Here is a 12,693-nt window from a genome sequence, read left to right as displayed (position 1 = left end):
TCATAGAAGGCATCTGATGTCCAAGGAATGGCTGTATTATTCTGCCTTCTCTAGTCACCTTTTCCCAACCTGGCTAAGGCTAGTTTTGGGATTGGGGTAGTGACAGTAATGACTGAGTGTCCACAATTGCACTATTGCATCTCTTCATTTTGCGTGTCTGCTTAGCTTCTCTGTTTTTGTTTTTTCTGTCTTTTGTTTTGTTTAATGTGGTTATGCTTATTCTTACAAAAAGGTTAGGAACTAGTTTGGCAAAATTCTCTTAGAGTGAGAACAAGGCAAGGGAAAGGGAAGAATCTGAGACAAATTCTCTTATTAGATGAGGTAGGAGTGGGAGTCTCAAATTATTGCTAAGATTATAGTTATGATACCCTGTCCCTATCACAATCCACAATAAGAGCACACTTTATTAGTAGTTAACATGTTCCACTCATTTTTCTAAGTGTTTTTACACTAATTGTGTCATAATAACTTATATTATCTTACAAATTTGTAATAGCACTGTACAAACAAGAAAACTGTAGTTGAGAGAGGTTGAGTGACTTGGCCAAGGTTACATGGCTGGTTAACGGCAGAACTAGGATCTCTTGGTCTGTCTCCTTCTAAAGCCCCTGTTGTTAACCATCACAACTTTAGGGATTAGCAACCCCCAATGGCTGAGGTTATACTGAGAATAAAGAAATCATTTAAACACAATGACACTTTTTTATATATAAGAAATACAATTTAACCCCATCTTTTAGAATTTTTTTCGTTTTTACACAATTTTTTAGCTGAATGTACCATTTTGGACCCAGATCTGCATTAACATACTGGTTACCAAATGTTGAACATTTGTCTACAGATTAATACTGCAACTTCCCAACTATAAATGCTTGTGATTTGGGGAGGCAATTAAAATTTTAAATTTCTGTTATTTATTTATTTATTTTTTTACTATTTACTATTTTCTTCTCAAAAGATCAGGGGAAATTCTGTGGCCCAGGGTTATTATCTTGAGTGTATTCCCTCTGAGCAGTTCACTCATCTCCACGGTGCCTCATCTGTGAGGTTGGAGGGAGGATTTAGGAGGAAGATTAGGAGCTCATCAGAGCATGGGAGTGATGAGTGGTACACAGAGCATGTGTAATGAACTCCAAATGCAGTTGTTAGCTCCACCATCAAACAGGCAACCTAAAAATTATCTTTGCATTAAATTTCTAATTTTTGAGCCAATTTCTCTTTTGGTATAAATGTTTCTTTGCTAGCTTTGTATCCTGATTGAAAGTGAAATGCTATGCCTCTGATGAGATTCATCACTATTCTTTGGAAGACAGGTCTTAATCAACACTTTCTGTTTTTCTCTTTTGGCAGATGCCTTCAACCTGGAGTACATGTCTTGAGTCAGTCACTTTGATTTTCAGTGTTTGGAATCTGTGTTAACTCATCATCTTGGTAGTGAGTCTTGTGTCAACTCCCTTGACTGCTGGTCAGTTCTCTTCCAATCGAAATTGGAGTTTAAGCTAGTTATTAAGAAAATGGAAACAGAGGGTTAAGGGAAGCTGAATGTAGGACTCTGACCTTACATTTGGAGGCCTGGGCCTTTAGAGTTAAAACAAACACCAGTGCTACAAAAAGGATCATTCTAAGTCATCTGTTCCCAATTTCTTGACCCTATTACAAAAAGAGTTTATGGAATTATTACAAGAGATCTATACATCCCTATGCAGATTGAATAAACAATGCATCTTATACATACACTATTCATTTTTCACATGTAAATAGTGCTGTTGTAATCAATATGATATAAATTGTTTTGATAATATTAATTTCACTAAATTTATTTGATATTATGTATTTGTTTAGTCAATATATCAATATGGGCAAGAGATGCAACTACTATCATGAGACGTTTATAAACTCTTATGTTCGAAAGGAGTTCTCATTTTTAAAACAGTTGGGAATCACGAATCTAAATAATAATGGTTCCCACGTGGTTAGCAAAATAGGAAGAAACATGAAAGAGGTCAAAAATATGAAGGCACTTCCACGAGATAAAAAAGCAGGAGGTCCCTACCCAAAGCCATCAATTCCTGTCAGGAAATTGGCTGACACACCCTTGCTTTACCTTGGAGCTATGGAAGCCTGCTGCTTGATTTAGCGTGGGTGTTCAAGTACCCCGTGTCAGCAAACTCACAGGAAGAACTTGTCATTTCTACTGGTATTCTGTCTAAGCTTCAAAACAGCACAGCACTCAGGAACCCTAGTATATCATGTCTTTGATATTTTCCTGAGGAAAAATCAGATTATGAGTCAATGTGCACAGGGGAGAATAAAGGGATATCTCTGAGTGTGAAATTTCTGCTTCTAGTTGGTGATCAAAAGGATCATCCAAAGGGCTGGGCGGTTAAGCTGTTTTGTTGGTTTTTACTTGCCCCAATTTCGTCTCTCCTGCTTATGGTAACAAAATCCCTGTTTTCCTTTAGAGAATTGTCCGTGCCCACTGCTGCAGACCTGCTCTCAAAACTGCTGCTGGAATTACTGAGAAGAAAGTGAACTCCTCTGAATGAGGTTTTGAAGCTGGTTAGAAGTCAGTTTAGTACTGCTGTGGTCAGTTTTGCCATCACTGGGGAGAACCTGCCTAAGAATAAAGAAACAAAGGAGAAAGCTGGCCAGCAAATGGAGAAAGAGTCCACAAAAAAAAACAAAAAACAAAAAAACCATGGTATTTGAACACCTGATCCAGGTATCCCTGATTTTGACCTGTGGGTTATGTGAGCCAATCAAGTTTTCCTTGTTGCTTATATGTTTGACTTAGAATATTGTCATTGGCTCCATAGAGAAACCTGATTAATGCAGGGTTGTCCCTCAGCTTCTGATGGAATTTACCATCCTCTTTGCATTGTTTCTTTTCACATTCCAACTCCAAGAAAGCTCCACTCTGCCATGTCAGGACTGCTACAGCCTTACTCCATTATAGACCCTCTCAGTGTGGAGCAGAAGGACTTTTCCTCTAGCACATCAGCTGACTTCTAGGGACAAGGCATTCTCAGCTATACTGAGAAGGTGTAAAAAAAGGTGGTGAGAAGCAGAGACCCTGTAGTTCTCCCAGGAAACTTGACTCTCAGATAGCATGGAAAAGTCATCTCAAACTAGAATGTTCTAAACTGCAAACTGAAGCTTTCTTTCCTACTGGCAATAAAGAGTGAGTGATGCACTGCAGTATACAAAGATTGCCAATTTCTGCTAGAGCAACCCAGTAGCTCAGCTGGGGATTCTGCTAAGAGGGAAGACTATAAAAAGCACTGTTTTATGGAGATGGGGTATTTTGATGCTGACCCTTTGATTTTGTTGCTATTCCTTTTTTCTATTCTTTTTTTCATTCTTGTTTCCCCCGCTGTGTTCTTTTTCATTATAACTTTTTTCTTTGTCTGAAATTGGACGCACAGAAATGAGTCTATAATAAGCGGACATGAGAAACCCTAAATTTCTTTCATTTTGATTTTCTACTTTATTAATATTTCATGAAACATACAGGAGGCATTTTAGCTTACTGGCCCTTCAACTTAGTCATGCTACTATCTAATCCATTGCATGGAAAATTTGAATTGCATCATAGCATCTAAAACCGACATTTCTAAATCTGTTTGTGGTACACCATGTAGTAAATTACTTCAGTCTCACTAGTACTTAAGAAACCTTCATCATACATCATTCCAACATCCTAGACAGAAAAGCAAGTAGAGAGATTCGTATATAAGGGAAAAAAGGGAATGGCAATATTGCAACCCATTGATAAAGATTAAACTGGCTTCTTTAGCTTGATTGGACATGGCTTATCTTTGATTTATGTGTCTCCTTGTGCTACTTAATATATAATCAAATAAGATAATTGTTCTTCAGTGATCTTTGCATAGAAGTAAAAAAAAGCCTGAGATTAAAGTCTTTATAGAGTTTAAATGATTTTTTCTCCACGAAGCTTTCTACTCTACTCCTGAACTAATTCAAATCTTTTTTTGTACATTTGACTGTGGAGTCTATTTACTTCTGTCCTACACACTAGGTTATAATATACTACAGAAACCCTAACATATGCTGATGGAGAACTTACTGCTTTAATTGTTATCGTGTATTTGACATCTGGTTTCCCCACTGGGTTGTGAACTCTTTGAGGGCAGGAGCTGTGTCTTTTGTTCACCTTGAATCCCCTGTCCCTAGTATAACATCTGGAACATAGTAAGCACCTAGTAAATATCTGTTAAATAAGTGAATAAATAACTTAATGAAATAGCGTAAGTTAAAGTCACTGTCACTGAATATTAGAATGGATCAATAAGTAGTTATCAAACTACATGTGACTAGGTGAAACTAAAAACAACAGTGACAGCAACAATAACATTATTGAGAAATCCTCAATAAGCATTAGCCACTAGCATGTACCAGACACTATATACATGCTTCTCAGGCATCTCCCTTTATCCTCTGAAAAGTCCCATGATGTAGTATTATTATTCCCATTTTACCATAAGGAAAGTGAGGTTTAGAGAGGTTAAATGAATTACCAAGGCCAAATGATCAACAAATGGCAGAGCTGAGGTACTCAAACCAGATCTATCTGTCTCTAAGACCCATGATTTTTCTAGGAAATAGCAGGGAATGTGACTGCGGGCCCTGCAGAACCAGTTCGACTGACCCTCTCTCTTATCAATAGAGTGATTAAGAATTGCCTTTCAAAAATCTGCAAAGTCAGAGCATGCCCCAAAGAAGAAATCTTGACCTGAAATGAACTTGGAACCAAAGATCCTCCTTCCCACGGAACCCAAGGACCAGAACACAACCAAAACTTGAAAGTCGGACTCTTACCAGAAGCGAGGGGTCCCTCCTTCAGGAAGAGCTAGTGTTAAAATTCCTTCCCCATCTCATCAAAAATGCTTAGAACCCTATCATAAAAGTTTAGAACCCATCATAAATGTTTAGAACCCTGTCATAAATGTTTAAAACCTTACCATAAATGCTTGAAGCCCACCAATCAAAACCTGTCCCACCACTGTTTCTGCATGCCAGCCTGTTCTCCCTAACCTCTTAAATTTTGCCCCAAATCATGAATCTGAGAGACAGATCTGAGGGCACACACCCTCTGTTTCCCTGCAGGTCAATCTCGCTAAAGAAGGCTGATCTCTTTTCCCAAAGGCTGATGCCATAATTAATTGGCCATTTATGTGCATTGGGCTAGTGAACCCCAATTTTGTGCAGTAACAGGAACACTCAGAGAAGGCTCCATGGAAATGGTGGGCCATGTGGCCTTTGAGAGATGAGTGAATGGTATAGAACCATATACCCAAATGCTATTGCAAGTGGTTGAAAGAAGGTAGGGTTAGGGAACTGCCACACTTGGGTTCTATCCTTGCTCCACTACTTAACAGCTTCGTAATTGTGCGCAATTTTACTTAGCCCCCAAGCCTCAGTTTCCTCAGCTTTATGCTACTGATAACACCAACCTTGCAGAGTTCTTGTGAATAATGAGCTACACATGATACATTTTTTATTGTCTGACAAATAGGTGCTCAACAAATGGAAGCTACTTTTATTAGACAGAATTTGTTTACAGGGTATGTGAATCAGAATTTAATCTCTTACCTAGGGCTTAATTAAATTTGTAATTTGTAGGCTTCAATAGACGCAATCTGCTGCCATATTGACAGCCTGGATAAAAATATACTGTATGAATGGGTCTGGTAAGTTTTATTATTGATAATCTTAAGCAGTTCCAAATAGAATGACTATGAGTGACATTGAGATTGTAGCTATTGATTGTACTTCTAGTAGTAGAGTCTGTCCAACATAGTTTCTTTCAAGTTACTGGCAATATTGTTTGGCTTCCTGGGATTAATGTAAAGTACATTTGCCTCACCTAGGAGGCATCAGAAGTTTACAGTGGCCTTTTGACAAGTATTATAGAGTATCAAATGACAATGGGGCCAACTTGGCAGCACTGTTGATTTCCATCTCAGCTTAATTACCAACTCTGCTGCCTGCTCTTTAAGCCTTAGAGTCAGAGATGAATCAAATACTGAAAATATAAAGTTGGCTTCTGTTTCTGCCCCCTCTCATTTCTACCCTTATGGATTTGAAGACAGAGAAAGCCACATTTCTTTTTCTCTAAGGTACCACCGAAGGTATGTTTTATGACTTAACTGGGCATGTTGATTCAACTGCTATCAGCTCTGGTTACTCTGAAATTACTGAGTTTAATATTTCCCCTGTGGACTCCATGGTGTGTTAGGTGGTTACTAAACCCCTGGACATCAGAGGTGGAGCACAGCTGTGATTCTAAAAGACTCCCTCACAAGTGGAGAATGGTCATGGCAGAGCTTATAGAGTTGGGACGCCCTGTTAAGGCTGTTAGGTGCCCAACCAACCTTAGACAAACTCTATGCTGCAAGTGAATTATAGAGATGCAACAAGAATGAATATTTTAGTCTCTTGAGCAATTAAAATACTCCTCAGACAGAACTACCAGGAGGGTGGAAACTGTCAGACAGGCAATTTTACACATATATATTTTCTTAAGTAGGGATATGATTGCACATATCAAAGAGGGTCCTGAGAAGTTTTAGTTTTTGTGTGTTTGGTGATATAGTGAAAAATGTTTTAGTAAAATATATCCCCTCGAATAGTGTATTTATTAACAAGTAGCAGTAAAAAGCCCTGAAGTTGGGAGAATGGAATTTGAGTCCACGTCCTACTGCAATGGTTTGTGTTGACTTGGGTAAATCACTTACTTTTTTGTTGTTGTTCCTACTTTGTAAAATTCAGATTTGTCTTCCTGGAATACAGAGTCCAGTTCTAAGATTATAGTTCAGTTCTAAGATTATTTGTTTGAGATTGTGAAAGTCTAATGTAACGAAGCTGAGATTTTTTTTGATTGGGACTAAATTCTATTAACCTTTCTTGAACAGAAGGAACATTTTGCACTATGCTAAGGCACTCTACTCACATAAGTTAGCATGTGACTTGCCAGGTAAAAAAACCATGTATGGAATACTTTAATAAAATATATCCCTTCAAATACTATATTTATTAATGAGTAGCAATAAAAGAATGAAAACTAGAGTTTTCAAGATTTTCACACATTATCTCTTTTGGTCCTCATAAAAAGTTATTATTCCAATTTAATAGAAGAAAAGAACTGATATTTTTAAAGGATTAATTTTTTGCCCATGTTTACATAATAAGCGGCAGAGGTGGATCTTAGCAATCATACTCTTGACTTTTACCCCACTGTGAAATGCCAGTGGTCATGATGATATTAGGAATCCTTCTGTACTTTGCCATGTATCTTTTGACTTTCAATCAAATGCTCACGACCATACACATTTTAGAATAGTTAAAGGAGAAGCTATCAATCTGTGAGAAGCAGACCCCTGGGAAGGTGGTTGGAAGGTTATTTCTAAAAGCATTTGAATCTTCACAGACTTTAAGCTTTATCTGTTCACCAAATGTCTTAGTTTGGGCTGCTATAACAAAGTACCATAGACTGTGTGGCTTGTAAACAACAGAAATTCATTTCTCACTGTTCTGGAAGCTGCAAGTCCACGATCAGGGTGCCGGTATGGTTGAGTTCTGGTGAGAGCCCTCTTTCAGGTTGCAGTCTGCTGACTTCTTGTGGTATCCTCACAAAGCAGAGAGCAGAGAGAGCTCTCTAGAGTCTCTTTCATGAGGGCACTAATCCCATTCATAAAGGTTCCATCCTCAGGAGCTAATTACCTCCCAAAGGCCCCTCCTAATACCATCAAACTGGAGGTAAGGAATTTCAACATATGAATTTTGGGGGATATGAACACTCAGTCCATAACACCAAATAAGTAATATCTCAAATATATGTCAACAGTTCTTCTATTACTCAAATATTTCAACACATTTGTGATTATTAACACAAATAATTATGTACAAACACTACTGAATTAGTAATAATTTTCTGTAAATATGTATTTTCTCAATCAATGGATACTGAAGTACAACTAATATTGCTTGGACTCTATGAAAATTTGGATATTAAAATGAGGCCCTGTGAACTTCCTAGGGTATTATATCATGTTCTATATCATGACTTGAGTGTTGGCTACATGGATGTACGCACTTGTCAAAATGCACTGAATTATATGCTTAGGATCTACATATTTCCCTATTAAGAATTTTACCTCAATTTAAAAAAAATGAGATGTTGGAAAGTTGACATCCCAAATGTATAGCACCCTTCTACTCCTAGTTAGCTTACCCCTTATAGGCAGTATTTTGGGCCATAATGAGGTACCTTTCCTCATGTTGCCCTCTGTGAGCTAAACTATGAAAAGTCACCATCAGTGGGTGAAATCGGCCACCTGTGAGTGCAAACCAAGAAATTTCTTGCAAATGTGTGTCTGGAAAGTGCAAAAATAGCTGTAATGTCAACCAAGGTGATCAGGAGATAGATTTGTGAAGGCAGAAAGAGAATGTGATTGCAATTTTGGAATTGGAATCTAATTGAATGTTTGGAGAAATGAAAGAGTCAACAAGATTGATTAGGTTCTGTGAACAGAAGAGGGGTAGTCAATCTGAAACATAAAAAGGAAGTCTGAGGATTATCTAATGCTGCCCAGAGAAGAAATGTCCTAAACCTAGTAGATTCAAACTCAGATGTTCTCTTGGGTAGCAATGTGGATCATTAAACTTCATCTTTGTCCAGGTAAAATAGGTCCGCATTAGCTACCTTTCTTTGTTCTGATTTCCAATCTTGAGGCAACCTTTTGTTGGCTGGTTTGGCTTTTCAGGTAACCTAATTCTAGGAAATAAATGCCCTAGGTAGAAGATATGAATATTTTAGATACTTGCAAAAGTTTATTAAATGAGTATTCTGTATTATACATCAGTCTCTTTTAAATTTGGTTAATGCGAGTCAATTCCTTTGTATCTGATCATTTCTAAAGATCTCAATTTTAAGTTTATGGATCTGAAAGACTATAATGACTCCTTGTATTAATCAAGAATTTTTGATTTTCAAGTGACAGAAACACAACTGAAACTTGCTTAAGCAAAAGCAGGAATTTACTGGCTAATTTAACTTAGAAGTTCAAGGTAGCATAGCCTTCAGGCAGGCAGGATCCAGGGCTTGAATAATTCAGTTAGGAATATTGCATTCTCCATTGCTAAGCCCTGCTTTACCCTCCATTAGCTCCATTTTTATTCAGTCTTTCCTTTTGTCCTGACAAAATGGTTGTCAACAGATCTAAATTAGTCCTAAATTCTAAGACATTCCAGGGAAAGAAGAATCTCTATTTCCAACAGTTCCCCCCAAATCGTGGACCATTATCTAATTGGCTTGACTTGGGTCAAGCAGCTAAGCTTGAGCTAATCACTGGAGCCAGGGAAACAGAATGTGCTGACTGGCCTGAGCTATGGATCCTGGACCTCCACTGCAGCTGGAGGGTGGGACAGCCCCTCCATTTGTGAGGATGAATACGGGGGAAGGGGAATTCTCAAATAGAAGGTAGAGCTACTAATATCAGGCGAAGGATGAATGGAAACTAGACAGACAAAACGCAATAAATATCCACATGCCCCTCAAAGTCACACTGGTCTGTGAGGTTTGGCCTGCTGGCAGCCAATAACCCCTGACTCATCCCTGCCCAGTCTTTCCTTTATCCCCTCCCCTTCCCCCAGCCAACAGAGGAGACTAAGCCACTATCAGTGGTCTCAGTTTGTAAATGTCTTTTTAAAAACCAATCTATCCTAAATTTAATCTAGGAAGTAAATCAAAAATAATGTGGAGCTTATATCTTAAGGGCATGACCCCAATAGTCATCCTGAAATAAATGTGGATCTGCTGAGAGTGAAAAGATATTCTGAAACCAAAATGATATTTTTTGAGACATGATCTTCTGCTTTGGGTTTTCTATTCTCTTCTAGTTTATTGAGACTAACTGTGGTTGGGTCTTTTTTTTTTTTGGTCACAGTAAGCAAACAAGCAAACAATAAGTAAAGGCTGCTCTGTAACAATGGATCATCCATTCATTCTTTCATTCTGCAACTATTTATTAATCACCTGCTGTGTGCCCAGAACTGGTCCTAAAAGAATACAGTATTAAAATTCTTTTATGTGATTGTAAACCAGAGATAACTAGAGATGGGAGTGATTTTGGAAGTCATTTTGTCAATGTCCAACATGATATATTCATAGTTAAATAGTCAGGAATGGAGCAGGCTGGACTAATTCAACCAATATTTATTAAACACCTGCTCTGTGAGCTATAAATAAGGGCACAGAAATATGCCATGATTATGGAAACACAGGTTGTTTGGTGCATAAAGTGGGCACCTGTATTGGTTCTTATTGCTGCTGTAACAAATCACCACAAAATTAGTGGCTTCAAACACCACAAATTTATTTTCTTATACTTCTGGAGGTCAGAAGTCTGAAATAGGTCTCACTGGGCAAAAGTCAAGGTGTCAGCAGTGCTGCATTCCTTTCTGGAGGCTCTAGAAGAGCATGCATTTTCTTGCCTTTTCTAGCTTCTAGAGGCTGCCCGCATTCTTTGGCTGACGGAAGGCCATCTTCAAAGCCTACAATGGTGGTCAAATCTTTGTCATATCACATCATTCTAGGTCTCTCTCTTCTTCCTCCTTCTTCCACTTCTAAGGGCCCTTTTAATTACACTGGGCTTATCTGGATATTACAAGATAATCTCCCCATCGCAAGTTCAGTTGATTAGCAACCTTAATGCCATCTGCAACCTTAATTCTCTTTTACCATGTAACCTAACATATTCATAGGTTTTTGGGATTAGAACATGGACATCTTGGTGGGGGGGAATTATTCTGCCTACCAAAGCATCCAATCTGGATTTGGGGATCAGAAAAAGCTTCCTGGAGGAATTTATGCCTAGGTAGAGATTTAAAGGATGAATAGGAGTACCCAATAGAGAAGAGATATTTATGGGAAGAGATATTTATGAGAAGAGTGCAGCAACAGTGAGTGGACCAATTGGTTCAAGAAAGAACTTAACTGTTCAGCTGTAATGAGTGAGTTGTCTGACTGTCCAGCTGCAGCATCTTCAGGATCTGCCTCAGCTTTTGAAGCCAGGCCATGCTTTTTCCAGGTAGCTCAGTCAAAGACTAAGCATAGCCAGAGTACTAGGGTCTGACCATTTCTGCCCAACACGGGACTCCTCTAATAGGCATTCTTTGCTCTGGAGCTCCTATTGGGTTGACCAAAACTTTGTCAGATCTGAGGCCTTACCTATCCAATCCTGTTTTCTTTCACAGGTATCAGATCAGCATTGTGGTCTGAAAGCCTCCTTTGATCAATTCTTCTTTGTCTCCCTTTATCATTCACAGGCATTACCCCCATAAGCCGCTTGCACTCCTATCTCAGTATCTGTTTTCTGGAGGACCCAGCTGAGGCACAGAGGGACCACAGGAGCAGAGGCTCATAGATGAGAGAAAGACGTGCTTGCAAGTAGTTCAGTATAGCAGAACACAAGATTCAAGGATGGACCTGGGTTGGGCTTGGAATTATACCCTTTGGGGTTGTCTTAGTCAGATAGGCTAATTGCTTTTAAAAAAGTCTCACACTTCAGTGGTTTCACACAATAAGTATTTTCTCTCTATTCAACAGGCCACACAGGTGTTCCTGGTCAGGTATGTGTCCTTGGGGCTCTGCTTCACCCAGCAACTGTGGAACCTCAGTTCCTTCAGTCTTTTTATTTGGCCCTCTCTAGATCTTGAGTCCTCTCCCTACAGCCAGTGGTTGGGAACATAGACTGGGAGGATCATGTATGTGAAAGTGGTATGGATGAAGCCAGAAAATGGTGCACCTCACATTTTTGGTGAACAACTATGTAGATCCCTGTGGTCACAGGAGTCAAGAAGGCTTGGGTGGAGAACTACCCAACCCAGCTATAGGTGATGAAGGGATATGACATGGTATAGTGTACCAGATACCCCAGCACCTTGTGAATATTCAATAAATATTTATTGAATGAATGAGTTTGGAGCTAGACAGACCTGGGTTCAAATCCCAGCTCTATTACTTGACCTTGAGCAGGTTACTTAGCTCTAAGCCTCATTTTATTCATCTGGGTATAAAAATGTCTATGTCATAAAGTTGTTATGAAGTTTCCACGGGCTTGAGCACACAATAATTATAACTGACACTCATTGAGTTCCAAGCATGTTGAAGGGATTTATATTTATTATTTCATTTGATTCTCACTGAAACCTTAAGTGATGGGTAGTATTACTATCCTCAGTTTATATGTAAGGAAACAGGCATTGAGGCATCAAGTGTCTTTCTCTAAATCATATAGCTAATAAATGGTGGAGCTGCAGTTTGAACCCTGCCTTCAGAGTCAGTGTTCTTTACCACAATACTATACTACTTGTAGTAAGTGAAGTGCAAATTTTGGTGTCTGGTACATAATTGATGTTCAAGAAATTGCAAAGCAGAATTATCAGCAGTAAGTCCAGGAGCAGGTGATGTGCAGTGATCCAGGCAACAGGCTAGTCACCGATGTTAGAAAGGTTTGAATCAAAATCCCAGGTGTGTGGTGAAAATCTAGTTCTTAGGAGAGTTACAGGAATAGAACTGAGCTGAGCTGCTATCCTGGAAAACTGCTACACCTTATAGATTATAGGCGTAAAGATTGGCACAGGGAACCAAATAGGGACCCAGGTCCTGAA

General features: G+C 38.8%; 1 long non-coding RNA gene across 2 annotated transcripts in view; it reads left to right on the top strand.

Moving 5' to 3' along the window:
- LOC131407194 (uncharacterized) overlaps positions 1–3,906 on the top strand; it is a 50,006-nt gene extending 46,100 nt beyond the window's left edge. For both annotated transcript variants that reach the window (XR_009220462.1, XR_009220461.1), the window contains 2 exons: positions 1,351–1,434; positions 2,463–3,906. This is a non-coding gene — a long non-coding RNA (uncharacterized LOC131407194). The remainder of the gene's footprint in view (positions 1–1,350; positions 1,435–2,462) is intronic.
- The last annotated feature ends 8,787 nt before the right edge of the window (positions 3,907–12,693 follow it).

The sequence above is a fragment of the Diceros bicornis genome, chromosome 6 (genome assembly GCF_020826845.1).
Source record: "Diceros bicornis minor isolate mBicDic1 chromosome 6, mDicBic1.mat.cur, whole genome shotgun sequence".
Lineage (NCBI taxonomy): Eukaryota > Metazoa > Chordata > Mammalia > Perissodactyla > Rhinocerotidae > Diceros > Diceros bicornis.
The sequence above is the reverse complement of the archived record's forward strand: the minus strand, read 5'-3'. Positions and strand labels throughout refer to the sequence as shown.